The sequence below is a fragment of the Lolium rigidum genome, chromosome 3 (assembly GCF_022539505.1).
Source record: "Lolium rigidum isolate FL_2022 chromosome 3, APGP_CSIRO_Lrig_0.1, whole genome shotgun sequence".
NCBI lineage: Eukaryota > Viridiplantae > Streptophyta > Magnoliopsida > Poales > Poaceae > Lolium > Lolium rigidum.
Window position 1 is genome coordinate 158952425 of NC_061510.1, and position 9522 is coordinate 158961946.

A 9522-nucleotide genomic window follows, 5' to 3' on the forward strand; every position below is an offset into this window, starting at 1 on the left:
GAGACTCATGATAAGAATGCTTCATGTGATAGTTATATTGTTGAGTTTGCTCATGATGCTACTGAAAGTTATTATGAGAGAGGGAAACATGGTTATATGCATCTTAATAATATTAAGTTTCCCCTCTTTATGTTGAGAATCTTGAAGTTACTCGTGTTTTATCTTCCTATGCTTGTCACTTTGTTCTTCATGAATTCATTTGTGTACAAGATTCCTTTGCATAGGAAGTGGGTTGGACTTAAATGTGTTTTGAGTTTGCTTCTTGATGCTCTCTTTTGCTTCAACTCTTATTTCTTGGGAGTGCATCATTAAAATTACTGAGCCCATCTTAATGGCTATAAAGAAAGCACTTCTTGGGAGATAACCCATGTGTTTATTTTGCTACAGTAATTTTGTTTTGTATTTGTGGCTTGGAAGTTGTTACTACTGTAGCAACCTCTCCTTATCTTAATTTATTGCATTGTTGTGCCAATTAAAGTCTTTGATAGTAAGGTTGATACCAGATTTGGATTACTGCGCATAAACAGATTTCTTGCTGTCACAAATTTGGGCAGTGTTCTCTGTAAGTAACTCGGAAAAATCTGCCAATTTACGTGAGTGATCCTCAGATATGTACGCAACTTTCATTCAATTTGAGCATTTTCATCTGAGCAAGTCTGGTGCACCTAAAAAATTCGTCTTTACGGGATCGTTATGTTTTGACAGATTCTGCCTTTTATTTCGCATTGCTCGTTTTGCTATGTTTGATGGATTTCTTTGTTCCATTAACTTTCAGTAGCTTTGTGCAATGTCCAGAAGTGTTAAGAATGGTTATGTCACCTCTGAACATGTGAATTTTGATATGCACTAACCCTCTAATGAGTTGTTTTGAGTTTGGTGTGGAGGAAGTTTTCAAGGATCAAGAGAGGAGGATGATACAATATGATCAAGGAGAGTGAAAGCTCTAAGCTTGGAGATGCCCCCGTGGTTCATCCCTGCATATTTCAAGAAGACTCAAGCATCTAAGCTTGGGGATGCCCAAGGCATCCCCTTCTTCATCAACAATTTATCAGGTTTCTTCTATTGAAACTATATTTTTATTCCATCACATCTTATGTGCTTTACTTGGAGCGTATGTGTGCTTTTATTTTTGTTTTGTTATTTTCATTCTATGAATAAATGCTTGTGTGGGAGAGAGACACGCTCCGCTGGTTCATATGAACACATGTGTTCTTAGCTTTATTCTTAATGTTCATGGCGAAGGTTGAAACTGCTTCGTCAATTGTTATATGGTTGGAAACGGGAAATGCTACATGTGGTAATTGGTATAATGTCTTGAATAATTTGATACTTGGCAATTGTTGTGCTCATATAGATCATGTTTAAGCTCTTGCATCATATACTTTGCACCTATTAGTGAAGAAATACATAGAGCTTGCTAAAATTTGGTTCGCATGATTGGTCTCTCTAAAGTCTAGATATTTTCTGGTAAGGGTTTGAGCAACAAGGAAGACAGTGTAGAGTCTTATAATGCTTGCAATATGTTCTTATGTGAGTTTTGTCTGTACCGGTTCATACTTGTGTTTGCTTCAAACAACCTTGCTAGCCTAAGCCTTGTATTGAGAGGGATTACTTCTCGTGCATCCAAATCCTTGAGCCAAAAACTATGCCATTTGTGTCCACCATACCTACCTACTACATGGTATTTTCTGCCATTCCAAAGTAAATTGCTTGAGTGCTATCTTTAAAATTCCATTCTTTGTCTTTGCAATATATAGCTCATGGGAAAAATAGCCTAAAAACTATTGTGGTATTGAATATGTACTTATGTATCTTATTTCTTATTAAATTGCTTGTTGAGCGATAACTATGTTGCTGGGGACGCCATCAACTATCCTTTGTTGAATATCATGTGAGTTGCTATGCATGTTCGTCTTGTCTGAAGTAAGGGTGATTTATCATGAGTTGAATGGTTTGAGCATGCATATTGTTAGAGAAGAACATTGGGCCGCTAACTAAAGCCATGATCCATGGTGGAAGTTTCAGTTTTGGACAACAATCCTCAATCTCTTATGAGAATATTATTTGTTGTTGAATGCTTATGCATTAAAGAGGAGTCCATTATCTGTTGTCTATGTTGTCCCGGTATGGATGTCTAAGTTGAGAATAATCAAAAGCGAGAAATCCAATGCGATTTTTCTCCTTAGACCTTTGTACAGGCGGCATAGAGGTACCCCTTTGTGATACTTGGTTAAAACATATGTTATGCGATGATAATCCATGTAAATCCGAGCTAATTAGGACAAGGTGCGGGCACTATTGGTAATCTATGCATGAGGCTTGCAACTTATAGGATATCTTATACATAACACATATGCTTTATTACTACCGTTGACAAAATTGTTTCTTGTTTTCAAAATAAAAGCTCTAGCACAAATATAGCAATCCATGCTTCCCTCTTCGAAGGGCCATTCTTCTACTTTTATGTTGAGTCGGTTTACCTACTTCCTTCTATCTTAGAAGCAAACACTTGTGTTAACTGTGCATTGATTCTTACATACTTGCATATTTGCATTCATCATATTACTTTATGTTGACAATTATCCATGAGATATGCATGTTGAAAGTTGAAAGCAACCGCTGAAACTTAAATCTTCCTTTGTGTTGCTTCAATGCCTTTATTTAGAATCTATTGCTTTATGAGTTAACTCTTATGCAAGACTTATTGATGCTTGTCTTGAAAGTACTATTCATGAAAAGTCTTTGCTATATGGTTCATTTGTTTACTCATTGTCTTTACCATTGCTTAGAATCGCTGTATTCATCTCATATGCTTTACAATAGTATGATCAAGATTATGTTGGTAGCATGTCACTTCAGAAATTATTCTTTTATCGTTTACCTACTCGAGGACGAGTAGGAACTAAGCTTGGGGATGCTGATACGTCTCCAACGTATCTATAATTTCGATGTTCCATGCTTGTTTTATGACAATACCTACATGTTTTGTTCACACTTTATAACGTTTTGATGCATTTTCCGGAACTAACCTATTGACGAGATGCCGAAGTGCCGGTTCCGTTTTCTCGCTGTTTTTGGTTTCAGATATCCTAGTAAGGAAATATTCTCGGAATTGGACGAAATCAACGCCCAGCATCTTATAATTCCACGAAGCTTCCAGAACACCGGAGAGGCACCAGAGAGGAGCCCTGTGGGCCCCACACGTGTGGGCGGCGCGGCCCAGGGGGGCGCGCCCACCTAGTGTGAGGAGGCCCCGTGGCCCCTCCGACTCCGCCTCTTCGCCTATTTAAAGCTCCCTGACCTAAAACATCGACACGGATTGACGAAACTCCAGAAAACCTTCCAGAGCCGCCGCCATCGCGAAACTCCAATTCGGGGGACAGAAGTCTCTGTTCCGGCTCCCTGCCGGGACGGGGAATTGCCCCCGAAAGGCATCTCCACCGCCATCTCCACCGCCATCTTCACCGCCATCGCTGCTCCCATGATGAGGAGGGAGTAATTCACCCCCGAGGCTGAGGGCTCTACCGTAGCTATGTGGTTCATCTCTCTCTTTGTGATCTAGTCGAATATCATCTATGTGCTACTCTAGTGATGTTATTAAAGTAGTCTATTCCTCCTCCATGATGTAATGTTGACAGTGTGTGCATCATGTAGTACTTGGTATATGCTATGATTGTGATCTCTTGTAGATTAAGAAGTTAACTATTACTATGATGGTATTTATGTGATCTATTCCCCCTTTCATAGCTTGTCGGTGACGGTGTGCATGCTATGTTAGTACTCGGTATAATTGCGTTAGTCTATACTGCACTCTAAGGTTATTTAAATATGAACATCGAATGTTGTGGAGCTTGTTAACTCCGGCATTGAGGTGCTCTTGTAGCCCTACACAATTAGTGGTGTTTGTCATCCAACAAGAGAGTGTAGAGTAGTTTCAGTTATGTGATCAATGTTGAGAGTGTCCACTAGTGAAAGTATGATCCCTAGGCCTTGTTTCCGAATATCGAATCTCCGTTTATTTATTGTTCTGTTGCATGTTTACTCGCTGCCATATTTATTTCAGATTGCTATTGCTACTCATAATCATCCATATTACTTGTATTTCACTATCTCTTCGCCGAACTAGTGCACCTATACATCTGACAAGTGTATTAGGTGTGTTGGGGACACAAGAGACTTCTTGTATCGTGATTGCGGGGTTGCTTGAGAGGGATATCTTTGACCTCTTCCTCCCTGAGTTCGATAAACCTTGGGTGATTCACTTAAGGGAAACTTGCTGCTGTTCTACAAACCTCTGCTCTTGGAGGCCCAACACTGTCTACAGGAAAAGAAGCGTGAGTAGACATCACCGCCCCCTCCCTCTCCTCCTCTTTATATAGGTGGAATCCCTAGGGTTTGTCCCAAAAGTTCGAATAAGACTCCAATTCAAAACCTTCCATATGGACGAAACCTAGGGGGACAAAGACTCCTCCCTTTCCCCCTCTCTTGGCCGGCCAAGATGGTGGAGTCCACCATCGACTCCACCTTCTCTCTTGGTTAGCTGGTTAGGGTTGGTGGAGTCCAACCGGGACTCCACCTTCCATGGTGATTTCTTCCGGAAGGTTCTAGAACATTCTAGCGCCTTCCATAAATGCACCGGATCATTTCCAAACTTGGAAGGTCACTTCCCACATATGAATCTTATTCTCTGGACCATTTCGGACCTCCTCGTGATGTCCTGGATCCCATCCGAGACTCCGAACAAAATTCGAACTCCATTCCATATTCCATATCTACTTAAAACGACATCAAACCTTAAGTGTGTCACCCTACGGTTCGAGAACTATGCAGACATGGTCGAGACTCCTCTCCGACCAATAACCAATAGCGGGATCTGGAGATCCATAATGGCTCCCACATATTCAACGATAACTTAGTGATCGATTAAACCATTTACATACGATACCGATTCCCTTTGTCACGCGATACTCTACTTGTCCGAGGTTCGATCATCGGTATCTCCATACCTTGTTCAACCTCGTTACCGACAAGTACTCTTTACTCGTACCATGGTATGTCATCTCTTGTGACCTAGTCACATGCTTGCAAGCTAATCCGACGACATTCCACCGAGAGGGCCCAGAGTATATCTATCCGTCATCGGGATGGACAAATCCCACTCTTGATCCATATGCCTCAACTCACACTTTCCGAATACTTAATCCCATCTTTATGACCACCCATTTACGCAGTGACGTTTGATGTAATCAAAGTACCCTTCCGGTATAAGTGATTTACATGATCTCATGGTCGAAGGACTAGGTAACTATGTATCGGAAGCTTATAGCAATTTGAACTTAATGACGTGATCTTATGCTACGCTTATATGGGTGTGCGTCCATTATATCATTCATCTAATGACATAACCTTGTTATTAATAACATCCAATGTTCATGATCACGAAACTATGATCATCTATTAATCAACAAGCTAGTTATACAAGAGGCTTACTAGGGACTCCTTGTTGTTTACATAACCCACATGTATCAATGTTTCAGTTAATACAATTATAGCATGGAATGCAAACATTTATCATAAACACAAAGATATATTATAATAACCACTTTATTATTGCCTCTTGGGCATATCTCCAACACTCTATTTGTTTTCATTTTTGTACATATACTCATCTATGTGAAGGTACTTATTTTATTCATGTGGGGTGTATGTTACTTAATTATATTCAGTAGTACCGCTCTCTCACGATTGGTTTCAATTTACATTTGGTGGGTAACATTTTACATTCACGTTTGCTTGCATTGCTCTTTTCATATAGCGGTATTGACATTGTGGTATCCTCCTCTGATTGTTTCATTTGAATCGACTTGGCACGTGCTCACGCATGCATATTACTGAACAATAGTCAATTAAGCCATGATGATTTATTTTGCCTCGGAGTTCTTGCATTGCTTTTATGCCGTTTTTAACCGCGTTTTGTCGCAAGCATGATTATGACCGCCAATGCATTTTTGATTGTCGCTTCCCAGTCTTTTGGTAGCCTTCACCTGTACTGAGCAGAGTTACTGCTCGTGCATCCAACTACTGAACCAAAGCATGCCAAATGAGTCCACCATATCTACCTACACGTGGTATTTCATCGCCACTCCAAGCAAATTTGCATGTGCTACCTTTAAAACCTTCAAACAAATCATTGTTTTGTGACACAGTTTTTGGCTCATGAGGATGTGAGAGTTATTATTGTCGTCTTCCATGCTTTACTAAGTACCTCAAGACTCGTGAGCTTCATCTCGCTGTCAATAAAAAAATGATAGATATAAAAAGAAGAAGAGCTGGTTTGACCACAACTTCCAAAAGGGGAAGAAAATATGAAATTATAAGAAATTGGCACTCCTCCATGGTTTGTGACTGTTGGTCGGCACCCGAGGATTCGGCTAGCCATGGTATGTGTAAGCAATGGATGTGAGGAGTGTCACAGTTTTATAAATAGCATAGATGAAAAGAGGCTTCGCCCAAATATTTGGAACCGCTCTCAAACTTGCTTAGTATGGAAGATGACAAAAACCCTTTTACCGATTCGTTGACAAAAGCAACCACCACTCAAAAGGAAATTTTACCTCAGTTTTACAAATGAAAAGCTCTAGCACATGTTTAATATCTGCTTTCCTTTGCAAAGGACCATTCAACCACCGCAATGCTGAGTCACCATTCTCACTTTTAAAGTACTTTCCTAGAAGCATTGGCAGTCATTCTTAGTGTAATGTGCTTGTCCCGAGACAAGATTATTTATTGCATATTTGTGATGACTTCATCTTTCAATATCTTTACTTCTAGTCTTCTTTTGGACTTCAGAGGTGCTCTGTGCATTTATGTTTTGCTTCCAAATAGGGGCAAGCGAGATACCACTTTGTCTTACTTCATTATGATTATTGCAATCTTGCAAGTGTTTATGCTTCATGTTTCTTATCATTGCTATTGGTATCCATTCATGGTTTGCATTACTGCTGATTATGTTGTTTCACATGCTCCTTATTTATAAATTAGCTAAGTATTTGATCATCCGTGAGAATATATACATCTTATGGAACAAATAGGTTCGTGAAAGTCTTTTATCGCACTCAGTTGTCACTGAATTGTTTGAGGACAAGCAATAAGCTAAGCGTGGGGGAGTTGATAAGTCCAAAATGTATCTACTTTACCGAACCTTTTTGTTATTATTTGCCCTCAAACTTGTGTGTTTTCAATGCAACTAACGCTGTTTTCAGCAGAATTGCCCCGGTGTCTTGTTTTTGTGCAGAAAATCAACTTTCGGGAAAAATCCCAGAAATATACCCAAATGCCTTATTTTCCCGGGGAACTCACGGAGCCAGAAGGTGAAGAGCAGCGGGGCCTGGAGCTGGGAATACATGGCCCAGGCGCGGCCCAGGCCTGGCCGTGCCTGGGGGGTGTATTCCCGACCCCTTCATCGTTTCGGCCTCCCCTTTCGGCTATAAGATCCTCGTCACGAGAAAACCCCAGGGGGTTCGAAGTTATTCGAGAGAAAAGTCTGTAGCACCGCCTCGCGAAACCCTATTTTGGAGGAAGGAACTTCGTTCTGGCACCCTGCCGGGACGGGGAATTGGAGGAGATCATCGCCATCGCCATCACCGACGCCTCTCCATCAACCTTCCATGATTCCCCCATCCATGTGTGATTCCGTAGGCTGAAGGGGATGGTCGGGATTGGATGAGTTCATTCATGTAATAACATTAGAATTGTTCGGGGCATAGTGCCTTGTATCCGTTGTGAGTATTTTATGCATTGTTGCAACTTGTTATACTTAATGCTTGTCACTTTGGGCCCAAGTGCCATGATCTCAGATCTGAACATATTGTGTTTTCATGATGATGGTTTATATATTGTTCTTGATCATATCTGCAAGTTGTATACACATGTCATTGTCCGGAACCCCAGGCCCCGAAGTGACAATAATCGGGACAACCGGAGGGGATGGCTTTGATGTGAGGATCACGTGTTTCACGGAATGTTAATGCTTTGCTCCGGTACTCTATTAAAAGGAGTACCTTAATTACCTGTAGTTTCCCTCGAGGCCCCGCTGCAACGGGCTGGTTGGACAAAAGATGTCGCGCAAGTTTCTCATTGCGAGCACGCGCGACTAAATAGGAACACACCTATGGTTATTTTATTCTTGGATACTTGTATCACTTTATCTACAAATGCCCATGTTAGCTATTATATGAGTCGTCTCATTCATGCAACGCCCGGTTATCCGTCCCTGTGCCTACAGTATTTTAATCTGCTGTTTACCGCATCCACCACTGCTGCTGTTTTTACTTTATTTCCACTGTTACTTTATTACTGCCACTGCTATAAAACTGTTGCTACTGATAAACCTCTGCGAGCTAGTCTATTTCCAGGTGCAGCTGAATTGACAACTCAACTGTCAAGGCTTATATTTATTCTTTGGCTCCCCTTATGTCGAATCAATAAATTGGGTAATACTTCCCTCGAAGACTGTTGCGATCCCCTATACTTGTGGGTCATCAGCGCCCGCTGGGAGCGGCTAGGGGTGAGAGGCGGCACCTTCCACACCTCTGTATCTGCTAATATGTGTGGCGTGACGTCAGCCGGAGCTGCTCGCGGTGGCGAGGTCTCGACCTCCTCTTCGACAGAGATGACGGTCGGCGGTGCTGCTGCATCTTCTGGGCGTTGGGGCGGCCCCGGGCATGGCTATGGCTCCATTCTCCTCCGGAGGAGGACGGCCAAGATGGGATCGAGTGTGGTCGATCTTGGGATCCAACACTGATGTCCGGCGGTGAGGATCCTGACAGGGATTAGCTTGGAGTGACGGGGCAGCCGGTGAGAACCGCACCTCGACCTCGGTCTTGGTGGATGATGGCGGCGTCGCTTGACGTTGTTACCTTGTTAGAGGCATCATCTTTGCGTGTCTCATCATTTTTCTCGGCTTGGCATGAATAATGGTGGTTGTCCTAGGATTCCTCTCGCGCCAAGTGAAGATCATTCGGATGCTTCTTCCTTCCGGGTTGGCTAGATTGTCATGTTCCGGAAGGCCCTGCCGGCGAAATTCATTATGCGATCATAGCCTGAAGATTGCTGGATTGGGTGCTTTCGGTCGTGCGCACCCATGTTTTTATCTGACCGTTTGGTTTCAGAGGTAACGCTTCAAAGCTCTGCTGGTTGTTAATATCATGGAGTTTTCTTTCCATGGTGCTGGCGGAGAAGGTCATGAAAGTCGGGGTTGGTGGAAGAGCAATGGTGATCGGATCTTGGTGCTGAGGTGGAATTGGCATGGAGATTCGTGACTTCGATCATCGACTTGTATGTGGGAGCGACTGCACAGGAGAAGTTCAGAGTTCTATCTTTCAAGGTGAAAATCCAAGGTCTGGCCTTAACTGGTTGTGTCTGGCAATGTTCTTGTTGAAGGCATTGTTTTAAGAGAGAGGACTTTCTTCAGGGTGAAAACCTAAGATCTGTGACTGGGCGACGAAAACGTTTGTGCCTTGT